The following is an 18,306-nucleotide window of genomic DNA, read 5'->3' on the forward strand; positions in this document are numbered from 1 at the left end:
AGAGATAAAACGATAAAAAAAATTCAACAAAGAAGATACAATGAATGATATGACAAAACAGAGACAATAACATGAACAATGCAATGGACCAAAAAGGAGAAACTTCCTTTCAACACCAAGAAACTAATAACTTGTTGGGGTGAGAGAAAAACATAGAACTCCCAGGTTAATGAAGATTTTCTATGCGTGGTAATGGCAGTTGTGTAGAACATAGAATGCAAGAAATTATGTGAGATCAATAGTATTAATGCCACAAATGTAATCAGAAAGCTTGAAGTTGCAAGAGAGAGAAAAATGAATCCAAGATAGCAAGATAAATGAAGTCGGGAAACGTACCGACTTTGGTGGGCATCAAATGAGGCATTACATTGTTAGAATTAGCAGGTGTAATGTCTAAATGACTAATTTTAGTCTAAATATTTGTGGGATGAATGCATAGTGCACGGATGTCTCCACAACATGTAGGTGTCCATGAATGAATCGGTCCAACTAGTCGAGAGATTTGGTAGGACAGATGGAAAAGCGAGCTAAGCAAGTGGGTGAAATCAAAGTACAATCTTTATCACCGATTTGACTCATGCAAAGGCATTATGCAATGTGGAATTGCATGGGGTGCAATTTACAACACTACATTTTTCTCCCACTATAGTGATAATATCAAAAGGAGATGCAAGCTAAAGTAGAAAGAAAAAGAGTTGAGAAAATTATATCGAAAAGTGAAGGGGAAGTGAAGTCTTCTATCCACGTAGAGTTGCCCATAGTGAAGAAACTTGAATTGAACCTTCATGGAGTAATTTTGGGTTGTATCATCATAAAAATGTTAGCTATAGACAAACATGTTAGATGAAAATTGAAAATTTGTATACAAAAATGATTAATGATGAAACACAAATTGCAATATAATGATCATCAAGATAGAAGATTATTGAGATGGTTTCAATATGGGTACCAAGTTGTTCTATGGTAGATATCCATATGATCAATTGGCATGTGACTAATACAAACTAAAATGTAAGACAAACACATGCAAGATATAAAGATTACTTTAGATAAAATACAGTGGTTTGGCTCCCATGCAAGGAAATAAATGAGATAAAATATCTAAGATAAATATGCGATAAAAGATCTAAGATAAATATGACATGAATGAAAACATGAAAACCCCTCGTAGAATGAGATGTGTTACATGGAGAGGAATATGAGTCATGTTGAGGAGAAGAGAATTTGTGTCATTTCAATATAGCAAGATGTTTCAATGTAATACTACCTTGCAATAGATAGCACATGATGCCCACAACATCAACAAAAACACATAAAGAGATAGGGGGATCCATTTATTTGGCATCAATAGAATTGATAGTAATAAGATTAGATTATATAGCTGCATATGAATTACTCATCATGGTCCCGAGTTTTTGGATCTAAAGAAAGACACATGAAGACAAAGATAACATAAAAATTTAGGCCAACATGGAAGAAAGCCCAAATGCCCCCAACGCTTTACATCATCCCCAAATATCGAAAAAGTAAGATATGAAAAAAATAAGTATGAGATAAATAGATGAAGTGTACAAGAGATATTATCCCGTGTATCCAAGTATCTAGGGAGTAAGTTGAGTCCTTCAAGAGAGCACAACATATAAAGACAAGCATAGGGGAACACAAACAAAGCACACTCTAATTTAAAAGATAAGATGAGTACTGCTCTAGAAATCCTCCACTATTAGATCATTGTGTTCCCAATATTGATCATAGGGGAAGGGAGGTTGATACCAAAGAGGGACAATTGCCAAGATAGTACTAGGCATTTCATTAGCAGCAAGAGTCAAGGATGAGGTTGCCTCATCATTCTCATCCAACAACTCTTGTAAGGAAAGAGTCAACGATCATGTGAAGATCATTGACAAAGCCTATATCTCCTCTAGAGATTCAAACATACACCTCTTCAAAGAAGAGGTAGGTGACTTAGCCAAATGCTGGGAAATAGGAGTCATATCATCGACCTCTAGAAGAGGGGAGGTGAAAAAATTTGGAGAAGGAAAAGCCTGCTCAACAAAAAGCATAGATGTAGACATAGAGGTCACATAAATTGATTTTTGATTATGAAACTCAAGAATATATCCCTACTTGAACTTATGCTTAGGTGGCTAAGGTGATTAATTCACATCAATTGTGGTAGGTTTGAGGGCCCCAATAAATTTGTGATGAAGATTAGAGATGAAGCAAGAGGACTAAACAATGTTGCAATACACACCACCTATGTATGAAATGTCTATAGGATGAGAAAACAAAGGGATATCATGTATAGAGGTGATAAGTGGAAACTCCAAGGAGGGAGGGATGAATACTTATACCCACTTAGGGTGAGGCTCATCAATAGTCCTTGAAGTGGCATGAAGCATCACAAAGGATGAAGCAAAAGCAGATGCAGAACTAGCGGGAGCAACATAAAAAAAAGCGAGAATTGATGAAGAGGGATCGAAACTAGACACCAAGGATTTACCATCAACCTTCAAAGCAACCTCATTTTCCCTAGCCATTTCCTGTCAATGACAATTATGTTCACATGCTATATGGTTTTGACATAGATGGGGACTAAGAAAAGAAGCCTAAGAAGACTTAGTAACATTTTTATCCATAGGAGAGGTCATCAGTGCTATCACCAGTAGAGAAGGCCCAACTAATGAAGTAGGAGGTGCTACCATAGCAAGCATTGCAGAATAACCATGGACACCTTTCCTTATTTTTCTCTAGGAGAATTCAAAGGAACAGGAGGAGCCCTCAAAGGTTGAGATTTGAGAGCCAAAGGAGAAGGGTGAGTATAGGGCGAATTCTTGCTCTTTCCATATAGAGTATGGTGAGGGATATTTGCAAGGAGAGGTAGCTCGAATGGAGAATGAGCCTTGGACTTTGATAGTGCATGTACATTTCCTTTGTTTGTGCTAGTAACAGTTATAGGAACAAAAGACATCACTAGAGGCTGCATGGTCCTCGGTGGATGGGAAGATCTGCCTTCAAGAATGGGCTTGTCTTTAACCCTTGATGAAGAGGGAGAAAAAAAGAGATAAATCAGAATGATGGTGACCATGTTTACATAAGGACAATCACTTGATGGAGGAGAAGATGATGCAAATATAAAATTTGATGAATGAGGCAAAAATGCATCAGTATAGATTAGAACTTAGAACCATCATACTAGCAAGAGTATGGTATTTTATCTGGAAGAGGTCCTATATTAGGGAGGGTCACCTGATTGTGTTGAGGCTCTAGTGTGTTTTTCTTAGTTGCTTGAGAAATCGTTATTACATTAGCTACAACTTTGTTCTTTCAGGACCCACTCGAGGAAGAAACAACTCCAAAGGTATCAACATGAGAATTTAGAGCAGGATCTCTAAATTGAGTCATTGTATGCTAATAATCAGTGAGAGTAGTAAAAATTTAGATAATTTTGGATATTTGTTCAAGGAGAGCTTCACCCTCAATGTTAGCTACAAACTACCAATAAACATCCTTTAAAGGTCACCATTTGGTAAGACATAAGGGATCTTGGTAGATCTATATTGGTATGTTGATATGAAATTAGTTAATTTCTCATTCGGTTGTTATTTGCAATAAACAAGGTCAGCGATGATGACCTTTCTGCCAATGTTAGCTTGAAATCGTTTGAGAAATGCATCCATCAATTGATCAAAAGTTTGAATTGGATAATCTGGTAAAGAGCTATACCTTTCTAACGTGGTCCATTTAGGAGAGTGAGAGAATAGATTAAGAAAAACATGATCTTGACTATGATAACCAGTGAATAGAGTAAGGAAAGAATCAATGTGCACATAAGGATCTCCATCACCATTATATCTATCAAATTTTAGAGAATTGAACCCTTGGGGAAGGTTAACATTAAGGATTTGCACTACAAGTGGGCCACAACAATAATATGGTGAAAGAGAGGGTTCATTAGCAACAATGGAAAGATTAGCTAGTTGTTGCTAAAGTTGTCCCATGTTTTGCAATATGGTGTTAAGGACACGATTAACATGCAAAGGAGGAGGAGGTGGATAATGAATACTAGAAAAAAAAATATCATCAATACCAAAAACAATACAAGGGCTAGGACCAACACTAGCACAAGGAACAATACCAGTTCTAGTCCACTAGCGTTGACACCAGAAGCATGAGATATGGAAGTAGCAGTGACAAATCTAGAAGCATGAATGGTATACCCTAAGGGATTCTGCAAGGCTTCATTTTGGGTTTAATCAAGAATAACACCAGTTTGAGGACTATTGATGTCAAACAAAGTGTCCCAAAGCTTTGATACAATAGGAGAATCATGAGACCCTACTATCATAGATAATGCCTAAGAACTTCCAGTCCCTTATGATTTGAGATGAGAACCTCTCTTAGGCTGCTAATGATGGAACCGACCCAAGGGATGACATTCTCCCGATTTAAGAAACCTTTAAATTAATCCTTTAGGTTCTCCTTAAGGGATTGAATTTGATTGAATGCAACCATTAGAGAAGACTCGTGATCCATAGGAGGAGGAGACCTCAAAGGGTATTCCCTCAAAGGGTATTCCTTGGAGTATGATTTTGAGATTTAGGTTGAAAACCAAATATAGTAGAACCCCCTGAACCTAAACATAAAGGAAAAGATTGAATCATTAGGATTAACCATCCTTGAGAACTTTGGACTAGGTCTCAGTGAACTATATCAATTAGGGAGACTGCAAGGTGGAGAAGTACTCCCCACCACAATTCTTGAAGCAGTCTAGATTGTGAAGCTTATAGATGAGTGCCACAACACTCTGACAACCTCAAGAACAAGAAAGAGAGAAAACATACAAAAGAAGTGATTGTTTTGAGTTTTAAAAAAGTTTGCAAATTTTTTCAACAAGTTTTAAACTAAGAGGCGAGTTTCACATTAGGTTCACCAAAATGTAGCAGAGGAAAATTGAACTACTGTGAAGAGTGGTCAAACCCCTTGAGGACTCAACAACCTTCTCTCCACTGTGAGAAAACCTTTGGGGATCCCTAACCTCTAATTTTTCACACTCGAATGAAAAATTGTGCAAAAATATATAATGTTGAACGATAAAATTATTTAGACCATAAAAGTTGAAAGTGCAAGTTATAAGCATCACCTAGACAACCTCATACACTCTCTATCCAAGATGTATGCATGGGTAGAGGACAACAGTGCAACATGAAAGCATCTTGTACGAACAAGGTATACAAATTTTACTAGAAACGTTCCAACAATAATACTCAAGTTTTGGGTGCTAAATATGATAATGCTACTAAAGAGGAAACTAATAGAATGAAATCAACTGACAAAAAGATGAGGGGAATGGAGAAATAATCATCGAGGGTCTAACAATGAAGCCTCTATAAATCTCTACATTATTCTTGATTAAACCTGCACATAAACGAATAGGGGTGAAAGTGGCTATGATTTAGAGGTTTACCATAGTCAAACCCCTATTGTTGTATTTCCACCTCCACAGACAACCAAGATAGATAGATTGTAGAAATAAAATGATAACAAAAATTCAAAAAATAAGATACAATTAAGATATGATAAATCATAGACAATAACATGAATAATGCAATGAACCAAAAAGGAGAAACCTCCCTTCAATGCCAGGAAACTAATAGCTTCTTGGGGTGAGATTAAAACATAGACCTCTAGGGTTGATGAATCTTTGTTGTGCTTGGTAATGGTTGTTGTGTAGACTAGAGAATGCAATAAATTATGTGAGATCAAGAGTATGAATGCCATAAATGTAACTAGAGAGCTTGGAGTTGCAAGAGAGAGCAAAAGGAAGCCAAGATATCAAGATAAGGGAAGTTGGTAAATGTCTAATTCTATTTCAGCCACTGTGGTTATTATGGCCTATGAAATGGTAGAAAATAATGTTTATTATGATCTGTGCAAGATCTTGAGACAACAGTTTATTGACAATCTAAAGCAATGCAAGGAGAAGAAGCATCCATTCAAATATGGAACCCTATCACTACACATTCTATTCTATTTTTTGCAAGATATTACCAAAATTGGGAGTATTTTGGCTACAAGACATTCTGGTAGCACATTAGATAATAGAATGTCTGAAGAGGTTCTGTGATTACACCAAGCTCAAGAAGAAGCGTTTACAACATATTTTTATATTTTTCAATTAAAGATGCACAATAAGCAAAGGATTCCCAAATCCATCATGTAGAAGTACAAGGATGACATCGCATTTGTGATTTCAACTGATAAGTGTATTATGAAAGCTGTTGTTCCAAGAACCGAGTGGATTATGTCATTAGGTTATGAATTCTTTGAGGAAATTCTAGAAGGACTTGCAAAAGTCTTATTAGAGAGCCATGTTAATGACTCACAAGAAAGATATGGTATTGCTCAAGAAAAGTTGATGAAAATCCACATGGAGTAGACTTAAAAAGAAAGAAGCAAAAATGTGAAAAACCTTATTAAAGAATCTGTATGCGGGAAAAGTGGGCGAATAAAACTTAAAATGTGAAAATAATGAGAAATACTAGTCCACACACACACACAGGACTTCTTGATGCAAGCTATGGAGTAACGACGTGTTACTCAGCTTCCCAAGGAGGGTCCCATGGTTCTCTATCTCACAATGTCCCTCAAACCAACGTTTTTGCTCTCAGATTACTGAGCAAAATGGTTTAGGGATGGCAAATATGAGAACGAGAGATGCTTTTTTAGATTTTAGTATGAGATGGATGTTAAGCTAGGTATGATTCCCAAATGCAATAAACTAGATGATAAGATGACGAGATTAGTATGAATACTATCCTAGCATACTATATTTAGTCTATGATTGAACTAAAATGATAAAGAAAGTAATCTAAGCATGCATATTTAGACTAATTTCTATTCTAAAAGAGGCTAAATGATGAACATAAAAATGATATGAAAGCTTGAAAGAATTTGAGCATAAGTGTAATGTTTCAAATTTGAGAGATGATTGTTTAAAATGGAGGAATGAGAGCTCTATTTATAGCACAAATAGGGCAATGGATGGTCAGGATTGAAAGGTTTAATCAAGGGCCAAGTTTGAAAGTTGAGGATCCATGTGCACAATTTGCACTAATGACATGGTGACAAATGTCAACATAAGATTGGGTTGAAAGAAGTGGTTGGAGGCATTAAAGGCCTGAGAAGACCTCATGGTTATCTAAAGGCTAAGGGTCAAGTCTAAATTAGGCTTATCCAATGGATTAAGATTTAATCCAAGGATAAACCTTTGTGCAAATGATTAAGAGATAATCATGGTCAAAGCATTAATGGCCTGATGAGACCTTTGGGTTGGGTAGAGGTTGAGTCAAAACAAATGTTTTAACCATGTGGGAGAGTTTGAATTAACCATTAATGGTTATTGGAGACTTTGGGGATTAAGTGGTTGAAGGTTGGAAGCCTTCAATGGTTTTCAAAGACTTTAAGGGTTTTGGTGGTTGAAGGTTGAAAACCTTTAATGGTTATCCAAGACTTTGGGCCATTTGAGAAGTGACCTCCCTTTGCTTAGGGATGTGACAAAGTTTAGAGGAGGGTTAGGTTAATTAGAATCGATTAGAAGATTCTAGAAGGGATTAGGAAGGGGTTTGGGATTTTGCAAGTGGATGGGAGATAATAGGATTTAATTGAATTAATTGATTTTCATTCAATTTGGTTGTAATTAAATAAATTTGATTTATTCAATTTAGGATAACTATTTAATTAAATTTGAATTTAATTAAAAGTGGCTAGGGGGATTTAATTGAATAAAATGATTTATTCATTAAATGGTATGGTGAATTTTATTTAAATAAATTGAATAATTTATTCAATAAAATAGAAGAATGTGGATAATTTAATTAAATTGGATTTAATTAAATAGAGAAATGAACATAAAATATTCATTTAAGAATGTGGTCATTTTTATACGTCTACAGAATCCATGAAGAGGGCCAATGTCACTGAAGAAGAAATTGAATAGGTCAAAAGATCCAGCAGGATTACTACCTCCTCTGGTACCCCTGTAAAGGAACAAGTATCTCCAAGTGAAGTGAAGGAAAAACCATCTAAGAGGAAGAAGGAGGTCCCCACATCTTCTCTGTCTAAGTAAGGAAAGCCCAAAGAAGCAAGATGGAAAATTATTGACATCGAATCTATGCATGAAGATTCTTAAGAAACTAAAGCAAAAGGATTCTGACAGATCCGGACCCTGCAAATTACAATTCAGCAGCTGCAGGCACAGATTTTGACATATCAGCAACAGATCTCGCAGTTGACCACTGAGAGAGATACGGAGATAGAGTGGCAGGGTCAAGCGGAGGAGGCGTTGGCGACTGTGCAGAGAGCAGCGACGGGTGGTCCATTGAGAGACACCCTTAGAGAGCTGACGCGGAGAGTACAGGAGGCAGAGTATTATAGGCAGCACTATGAGGCTGCAGTACCCAGAGATCGATGAGTAGAGAGCTTCGCACAGTCGAGATCGAGTCGATCTCGAACTGCTGGTACACGATCTGAGAGTCGAGGAGTGACTGGGCCGGCGAGACAAGACCCTCCTGGAGATCGAGGGGCGAGCGTATCTGGAGCTAGACAGGACCCTCCTGGAGATCCAGGGGCGGGTGCATCTAGAGCAAGACCATCTCCGTCCGGAGATAGTCATACTTGAGAGACAGGGTCTCTGTTATATTTTTGAGCATTGTATTCTTTGTACTGGACACAGTGTTGAGACACATTTTGTAGATTTTGATCATTTTTTGAGATATATATATGGATGGCACCATTTTTTATCATGTGATGTGTATATGGATGCATGTTTATGTGTGCTACTTCCTTTGCATATGATGATGTAATGTTTACATAGATGATGTAATGTATGATGCAGGATGTATGTTTTTATATGTTGTGAGATGTATCTTGAAAATGAGATGTATGATTTAATATGCAACTAATTGTAAAAAATGATGTAATAATGATGCAAAATGATATGTAACTAATGGTAAAATGATATGCAACTAATTATAAAATGAAATGCAACTAATTGTAAAATGATATGCAACTAATTGTTTTTGGAGCATCTCTCATTCTATATTTGCCATCTGATATAACCATTTGTTTGCTTTCTTTGTAAATATCATCATGGAGCATTTATTGATTTTTGGATATGTTGAAAATTTATACAAGCATAATGGTATAATTGAACCATAATGACCTGAGTAAAATTTACATGATTTTTGATTTTGCAAGATAGCACAAGCGTCAAGGTATAGTTGAACCAAGACGACCTGAGTGTGTATTGCGTAAACAGACAAAAGTAGATCATTTATATGCGTGAAATGGAATCAAGCCTTCAGTGATATGTAATGTATCACGTCTCGAAGCAAATATTCACACAGTACAAGTGATCGCCTCCCAGACAGAAGACTATGAAAATATTGGAAGTTCCTCATAATCTCTAGCTTTGAAGCTTTTTATGAGATAAGGAGAAGATTCCAACAATTTAAAAAGTTCAAAATGCAAAATAATCAAGACTTTTATGCGATAATGCAACATTTAGTATTTCAGAAAATCATCCATCCTTGAGATTCTTGTGTATTGTTTTTGTTTTAGTTGTTGTGATGAAGTGTAGTTGTGTTTGTTGGATGTTATGCGTCTGAGTTTTGCAATAGTTGGAATGTCTTGAATGTTTGCAAGTGTTTGAACAATTTAATGCCCCTAGCTGAGTGTTCCTCTGGATATGATTATGTACAATGATTTCCAAGCCATGGTGGAATGCGATAAGAGAATAGATACAGATGGATAACTCAGGATAGTGACTACGCTAAGTATGTCCTGAATGGATATATGCTAAATGTTGGGTGATGGCCAATAGTGTTTTGATGTATAAAATGACATGGATATAGATAAAGGAGCCATGCTTTCACAAGGGCGCCTATTTACCAGGTTTTCACCATTTATTTTTATTGTACTTTGTATTTTTGCTTTTTCTGGATTTTTTTATTTTTTTGTTTGTTTTCGGCTTTTTCCGTGCACTAGGCTACCTTAAGTATAGTACTTCTTCAGGTGAATGTTGTTAGTTGGATCATCGAGCACATCCCCTTCAGAATTTGTTAGCTGATAGGCACCCGATCCATAGACTGATATGATGACATAGGGACCCAACCAGTTAGGTTCAAATTTCCCTTTCTTTTCTCTATCTTGTTGATTTCTTGGATTTTCTTTGAGGACTAGATCACCAACCTTGAAGTTGCGAGGAATGACCTTGTGATTGTAGCTCCTGCACATGCATTGCTGATATGCTTTGAGATGAGTATAAGCATGTTGGCGTCTTTCATCTAATAGTTCCAGTTCTTGCAGTCGGTTAACTCGATACTCTTCATCGGGGATTAAACCTTTCAAAGAGACTCTAAGAGATGGAATTTCTACCTCCAAGGGTAAAATAGCCTCGGATCCATATACCAATGAATATGGTGTTGCTCCTGTAGGTGTGCGGATGCTGGTCCTGTATGCCCAAAGTGCTGGATTGAGTTGTACGTGCCAATCTTTGCCTACATCATTCACTGTTTTCTTGAGTATTTTCAGGATTGTCTTGTTAGATGCTTCTGCTTGACCATTCCCTTGTAGGTAGTATGGTGTAGAAAATCGATGTTGGATTTTGAATTTTTCACATAGTTCCTGTACATCTTGGTTTTTGAAAGGTCGTCCATTATCTGTGACGATTGAACTTGGAATACCATATCTGCAGATCAGATAATTTAAGATAAAAGAGGCAATTTGTTTCCCGATCACCGTGGTCATGGGAACTGCTTCTATCCATTTGGTAAAGTATTATGTGGTAGTTATAATGAACTCGTGTCCATTTGAAGATGAAGGATGTATTTTGCCAACTAGGTCTAGTCCCCACTGACAAAAGGGCCAGGATGTTGTAAATGGCTGCAGTTCCTGTGCTGGTGCATGTATCAGATTGCCATGGATCTGGCATTTAGGACATTTCTTGGCGAAATGATATGAGTCTTTCTCCATTGTAGGCCAGTAATATCCCATTCGTAGAAGTTTTTTAGCAAGAGTAGTGCCACTGGAATGTGTACCACAAATACCTTCATGAAGCTCGTGTAAAGCCGAATCGGAATCATTACGATCAAGACAACGAAAAAGAGTACCATCTAGACCTCGACGATATAAGGTATCAGCGGTAAGGGTGTAACGGTCAGCTTGTCGGATAAAGTTACATTTTTGGTTACGGGATTGGTCAATGGGTAAGATATTATGCTTGAGGTAGTCATATATTGGTCCATATAACGGAGAATCTAAACCGGTCAAGGCATATATAACCTGGGATTCAGAGTGGTCATAGGCGGGGGAGAACAGTTGCTCTACCAGGAACTCATAACGACTCTATTGTTCTAGAATTTGTAGTAATGAAGCGATCGTAGCCATTGCATCGGCTGCTTTGTTGTTCAACCTTGGTATTTGTTCAAAGGTGATGTGCACAAAATATAGTTTGAAGTCATCCACCATGCATTTGTAGGGTAGTAGCTTGTCGTCCTTTGTCTGATAATTGTTGTTGATTTGATTAATGACTAGTTGCGAGTCTCCATAGACTTTTAATTCTGTGATTTTCCACTCGACAGCCATTTTGATGCCTATGACCAATGCTTCATATTCAGCCACATTATTTGTACATGGAAACATAAGCCTGTATGATCTTGGCATAGTGTGTCCTTCAGGAGTGATGAATAGAATGCCAGCCCCTGAACCATGTTGTGTATAGGATCCATCAAAATATAGGGTCCATTGTTTGGAAGAAAGAGCAAAAACATCCCTGTCTGGAAATTCGATGTCCATGGTTTGTTTTCCTGGTAGCGGTGCTTCAGCCAGCTGATCTGCAATTGCTTGTCCTTTGATGGCTCGTCTTTCTATGTAGTGGATGTCAAATTCACTGAGAATCATGACCCATTTAGCCAATCGGCCTATGAGAGCTGCCTTGCTGAGTAGATACTTGAGAGGATCAATTTTTGCTACTAGCTTTATGGTGTGTGCTAGCATATAATGTCGGAACTTCTAAGATGCAAAAACCACTATTAGGCAAGCCTTTTCAATGAATGTATAGTTGAGTTCATAGCCATTCAATGTTCTACTGATGTAATATATGGCGCGTTCCTTTCCTTGTTGATCTTCTTGTGCCAATAGTGCCCCCAGTGAAATATCTGTTGTTGAGATATATAGTATAAGAGGCTTTCTTGCAATTGGTGGTACTAGAACCGGTGGATTCATCAGGTACTGTTTAATTTGGTAAAAAGATTTTGCACACTTAGTCTCCCATCTGAACGGTACATTTTTGTGTAGCAAGGGGTTAAATGGCAGACTTTTATCTGCTAGTTGAGTGATGAATCGCCTGATTGATTGAAGTCGTCCTTACAGAGATCTAAGTTGACTAATATTCTTTGGTGGTGGCATGTCCATGATGGCTTGTACCTTTGCTGGATCAATTTCAATACCTTTAGCTGAGACTATGTAGCCCAGTAATTTGCCTGATGTAACCCCGAAGACACACTTCTTAGGGTTGAGTCGGACTTGGAATTTTTGCAATCGATCAAAGATCTTTGTTAGGATGCCGAGATGTTCAGCTCTAGTGAAGGATTTTGCTAGTAAATCATCCACATAGTCTTCCATAAATGTGTGCATCATATCATGGAATATGGTTGTCATTGCTCTTTGATAAGTGGCTCTCGCATTCTTTAAGCCAAAAGGCATAACATTCCAACAGTACGTTCCCCAAGGACAGGTGAATGATGTTTTGTCTTGATCTTCAGGAGCTATTTTGATTTGATTATAGCCTGAGAAACCATCCATTAAGGAGAGCATTGCGTGGCCTGGTGTGAGATCTACAATTATATCAATACTTGGCAAAGGAAAGTCATCCTTGGGACAAGCTTTGTTGACATCCCTGAAGTCAGTGCATATTCTGATACTACCATCTGGTTTTGAGACTGGAACAATGTTAGAAATCCATTCTGTATAGTCAATAGGTCGAATGAATCCGATGTCTAAGAGTTTCTTTAATTTAGTTTTGACCATGAGTGCCACCTATGGATTCATCTTTCGTAGCTTTTGCTTGACTGGCTTGACTCCCATAGAGATGGACAAGTGATGCATGATTAAGTGTGGATCAACTCTGAGCATATCAGCATATGACCAGGCAAAGTTAATTTGCTGTCCTTTAAAGAAGATGATGAATGCCGATCTTTCTTCCTCTGTCAGAGATTTTGCAAGGTGAATGTTTCTGGCTGCTTCTGTGGTACCAATGTTGATTGATTGAATGGGCTCAATCAATATGGGTGATCGCTCATGAAAATGTTCGGGAAGAGTGTCAAGTCTCCCATCGTCAGGTGCCTTAAAAAGGTTTTCACCCTCAGATGCGTCCTTTATTTTTTCTTTTTTGGGATCTAGAGCTGCCATTAACTGGTTTTCAGCATTAGATTCTTTATTTGATTCATTTTTGCGACTGAGAGACTTGGCACTCCCTGATGGACAGATATTGTCATTTTGTTCACTGGTAGAGTCTGTTTTGGGATTTACTGTACATAGGTAATGGATAATAGATTCATCATCTGGGAAAATTGGTATATCATGGGTCTCAGGTTCATTCCAGTCGATGAGATTAGGGAAGACAAGTGGTAAGGAATCGTTAGGTGGGTCAAGTTCGGCTACTGTAAGTGTTAGGATAGAGTTGTCATCGTGATGGGTCTTGGTTTTAAAGAAGTCCAGGGTTTCATCGAGGTCTTTGATGGTATCATCTTCTACATAGACTTGTTCGTAATATTTCTGTTCGCTTTCCTGAACGTCATAGATATGTTGTGGTCCAAATTCAAGAGGTCTATCTTCTGCGTTATGTTCTTCTTGAGAAATGGATATGAAATCAGTATCATCTGGGATATTTGTAGTAGTATCGGAACAGGTACCCCATTCATATTCATTGGAATCTATCTCATAGGCATTATCCCAAATTCTATCTGTGCTGCAAACAGGTATGTTGTATGGCGAAAACAAATCTTTGATGATGGATACTTTTTTGATATTCTGTGTTGATTCTGTATCTGATCCATCTTCCACGGTCTGGATTTGTTCATAGATTGTGCTTCCTCGAGGAGGAATGACGGTTTCTTGTGATGACATGATTTGTTTTTGAGCCATTGGTGTGTTAATATGAGCCACTGCTACAGATATGGCCTTCTGATGATTTAAAAGCTTTCCCTGATGCAACTTCTGATCTTGACGTTCTCGTGCCTTGCAGATTGTTTCGGCTCATTCAAAGAGTGCTTCCTGCCAAGATTCTTCCTTATACTTCTTCTTTTCCTTCCATTGAGGTTTTGCATTTGTGTGTGGTGGCCGTTTTAATAGGAACGTGAATTTAGAACCTAATCCTGCTTTATTTCTACTAGGTTGTGAAGGAGGATCTATAGGTTCAGTGACTCCTTCCTTGCGTTTTCCAATAGGTCCTTTACCGCCATATCCCATTTGTTTCATGATTAAGTAGCCTTTTCCATACAGGTGCGTTGGTAGAACAACGTCCAGAGCAGCTGCTCTATTAGCTTCTTTTTCATCTTTGTATAGCCAGCTAAGAACATCTTTATCTTCTGATTCATGTGCTAGAGTACCCAATTGGATGAAGGTACCATCAAATTTAGTGATGGGTTGAGTTGCTAGATGTGTTGATATAGTAGGTAAACCATTCGATCTAGGTGATGTTGGCAATCTGGTCAGACATAAAGGCTCCATAGAATATTCGCCCATGCCTTGGTCTTTGATTTGCATTTTCTGTTTGAGGTCTCCCCATAAGGAGTTGGATTTTGCTGTTGGTGGATCGGATGTTGAAGACCGCTGCTTTTCTCTGTTATAAGGAACCAAACTGTCTTGGGCTGCCCCCATTGCGTTGCAATGTTGAAATGGATTGTGATCAGCTGATATGGAGATTTCCTGACCATCATAAGGAAACTTGACACACTGGTGATATGTAGAAGGTACTGCTTGCATTTCATGTATCCAGGGTCGTCCTAATAAGATATTGTAGGTGAGATCAATATCTAAGACTTGACATATAGTATCCTTTTGCACTGATCCTACTTGAATAGGTAATATCATTGCTCCTTTAGAGGATCTTTCCTCATCATCAATAGATTCTTCTGAGAAGCCTAGTGCATGGATAAGCTTTAAAGTACATATATTAAGTCCGGCTCCTCCATCTATTAAGACTCTTTTGACACGGTGTTTGCAAACAATGACTTCAATATGTAGAGGAGTATTATGCGGATGACTTAACGAAGTATTATCATGCTCGGAGAAGGTGAGGTTATGAGATTCTGTCATATGGGCGACCATGGCTTGAAATCTGTCTGTATCCATATTTTGAGGTACATTTGTTTCCAATAGCGCTTGCTCTAATATGTCTTTGTGTTTTGGAGATAGTTTCAACAATTCCAAGATAGATATCTGAGCTGGAGTCTTGCGTAGTTGGTTAACTAAGTCGTATTGGATCTTTGGTGTGGTAGTTGGAGGTGCAGTGTGCCCCTTCAAGACATATTTTTGAGTTCGGGTTGTTACATTGACAGATTCATGATCATGCCTATCTCGAATGGTTATGACATTGACTTGATGTTCTTCAGCTGAGATGTGGTTGATTGTGTTGTTGTAGATGTGATTAATACGAGCTCCGCGTGTATCATTTGAAGTTGATGCTCCATCTTTATAATTTGGGAGAGGATTGTTGAAGGCTTCGTGATCATTATTTGTTTTGAGACCATCCACCGTTAAGTCGCCTTGATCAATCATGTCCTGGATTATGTGTTTCAATCTCATGCACTCATTTGTTCTATGACCCTTGTTGCGATGGAAATCACAATAGTGTGAATCATTCCACCAAGGTGGTTTGATTGGGGGTTCATAATTGTTGATTAGAGGCAAAGAAAGAACCTTGTTTGCCAACAGTTCTCTGAATGCGGATTCTAATGATTGACCCAGCGGTGTGAAGATACGCTTTTGAAAATTGTTGGTGTTGTTGCGTGCATTGTTGTTAGGTCCTGGATTCAGGTTTTTGTTTTGATTATCATTGGCGTTGTTGGTGTTGAGTTGTCCTTGAGCATTGTTTGGTGCATATGTGTTAGCACTGGGAGTAGCATTTTTAGGATTTTTCGTATTTTGAGTATTTCCTGATAAGGCAAGCACTGGTTGTTTAGATTTGGGATCATATGGTTCATTGTTGCCTTCATTTTTGTTTCGCGTCCAAAATCGAGATTTGTCAAGATTGGTATTGTTTTGGTTATTGTAGTTTGATGAGTTTGTTCCTTCCTTGTAGAACTTGAGTGTTCCCTTTTTGACACAAGCTTCCTCTACTTGAATGCCATTTTCAATCAATTTGGCGAAAGATGGTATGCATTGAAGTTTGAGTCTATAACTCATTTCACCATTTAAGTTATCAATGAAGGTTTCCATTTTCTCTTTTTCAGGAATATCTCGAGGATATCTTGATACCATGCGTCGCCAACGCTGAAGGAATAACATGAATGTTTCATTGTTCTTTTGTTTGGTGTTGCAAACATCTAGCATGGTTATGGCATGTTGGATGTTGTAAGAATAGTGGGTGATGAATTTGTTAACCAATTCGTCAAATGATCTGACAGGTGGTGTAATCTTGGATAACCATTCAATTGTTTGTCCTCCCAGGCTTCTTGGGAACAACCGCATCAGATAAGTGTCATCATGAGCGAATTCAAGATTCATGGTGCAAAATTCTCGAACATGATCCCGAGGATCACTTTTCCCATCATATTTATCAAATTTGGGAACGTCTGAGTTTGGAGGAAAAGGTACCATGTTTAATCTTCTGTCAAATGGATAAGGACAAATTTTGTTTATAGAATACTGCACTGTTGTCCCTTGTTGCATATCTTGTATTTGTCTTTGCAACATTTGCATTTGTTGAGTAAGAGCAACCAAAGGTGCATTATCTTGCCGAGGGAAGAGTTCTTCCCTCGTATTTGTTCTTAACTGAAAAGGTGTAGTAAATGGTATGTGTTGTTCTGGGGTTTCGAATTCAGGTATTCGCATTTCTGGTACATGTTGTACTGGAATATGTTGCTCAGGTATGCGAGTTTCTTCTTCTCTTTGTCGTTCTTGATATGTATATTGTTGAGACCCGGTTTGAAAGACGTTTGCGTCGAAATCTTTAGGAAGTTTAACGCCTTTACTTGTAAGCATGAGTAGATATTTTTCTTTATCATTTTCCATGAGTTTTTCGATGAGTTTTTGGAATGAAGGATTTTCTTGACATTCTTGAAGAATTGCGTCAGTAATTTCGGGCTCTTCTGAGGATAGAACTTCAAAAGGATTTGATAATCTACAATTCATACTTGATTCTGCGGGTGTCTCGCTTTGTTTGTTTCTTTGAGAGCAAGTGATAGGCATTTTAATAGAAACTTTTAGTGATGAAAGGAACAAAGTCCTCTTCGATGTGTTGCTCAAATGTTGGTGGTTCTGGTCGAGATGTGTTATATGTGATGCACTCGTCGGGCAAGAATGCTGGATTGATCTTTCCTCCGCGGTTTATCTTTTGATTAAAAGCAGACTTTTGACAGTATGCTCTTGTTTTCAGGGGTTCTTTGTCAAATTCGCTAGATTTGTTTTGGATATAACGTTTGACGTGATGAAGAAATACCCGATGGGATTTGAAGAGTTGACGATTGATGTATAAAAACTTATTTCTCTTGATGAATTTGGAAAAGCTAGGTTGTTATTTCTTTAACGTGATGTTACGATAGAGGTTCTTTCTTCTCAGAATAAGGGGATTAGTCATGCATGAGTGATCAATGGATTCCTTTGATTGGTTTGGATTTAGTTGAGTCTTGTTTTGAAAATTTCAAATCTTACTTTATCAGAATGAAGGTTTAGCTGCCCCTTCACGATAAAGCGTGTCAAATGATATGGATAAAAAGTTTTCCGATCTGGAAACTGGATTTGACAATTTGAAAATTTTAGACAAGTGTTTGTGAGATAAAAATCTGTAAGATGTTAAAGGATTTGATTGATACTGATGATGAAAATTTTCCGGATTATGATAGGAGAGACGTCCTCTATTGCGCAATTTGTTTCAGATTCTGACAACCTTGTTGGACACAAATTTAGCTTGAGAAAAGTTTTTAACGGTTTGTTTTTGTCACTCCGGTTTGATAAAAGATGATTTTTGATGAAAAACTCTTCTAAAATGTTTTTGAAATTTTTTTTAAAAATTCAGTTTTTAAC

This window comes from Cryptomeria japonica, chromosome 6 (assembly GCF_030272615.1).
Source record: "Cryptomeria japonica chromosome 6, Sugi_1.0, whole genome shotgun sequence".
NCBI lineage: Eukaryota > Viridiplantae > Streptophyta > Pinopsida > Cupressales > Cupressaceae > Cryptomeria > Cryptomeria japonica.